Source organism: Penaeus monodon, chromosome 33, assembly GCF_015228065.2.
Source record: "Penaeus monodon isolate SGIC_2016 chromosome 33, NSTDA_Pmon_1, whole genome shotgun sequence".
NCBI classification, from domain to species: Eukaryota; Metazoa; Arthropoda; class Malacostraca; order Decapoda; family Penaeidae; genus Penaeus; species Penaeus monodon.
Window position 1 is genome coordinate 29,365,886 of NC_051418.1, and position 332 is coordinate 29,366,217.

Below are 332 nucleotides of genomic sequence, written 5' to 3' on the forward strand. Positions count from 1 at the left end.
CATTATGCAAAAGAAATGGAAAACCCTGCCTGGCATTTTGTCAGTACAAAGACAGCGTAACATGAATGGCTTCTGATTAAAAGTCAAGGAAAAGAAATGTCGACACGCTCCCAAAATAGCTTTTGCAAGACATACGTCAGTCACGTACTGTGGATGCTCAGGAGAGCGAGGCAAGGAAAGTCAAGAAGCAGAGGAGTAGAAACCATTCGGCGATATCTCGGCACATCTAGCCAAGGGGTCGGATGCATGCTTTTCAAACCCGGTGATTTTAGAAACAAATTAGGTAAATAATAATCGAATTGAAAAATAAATTAATATGCAAATACACAAAT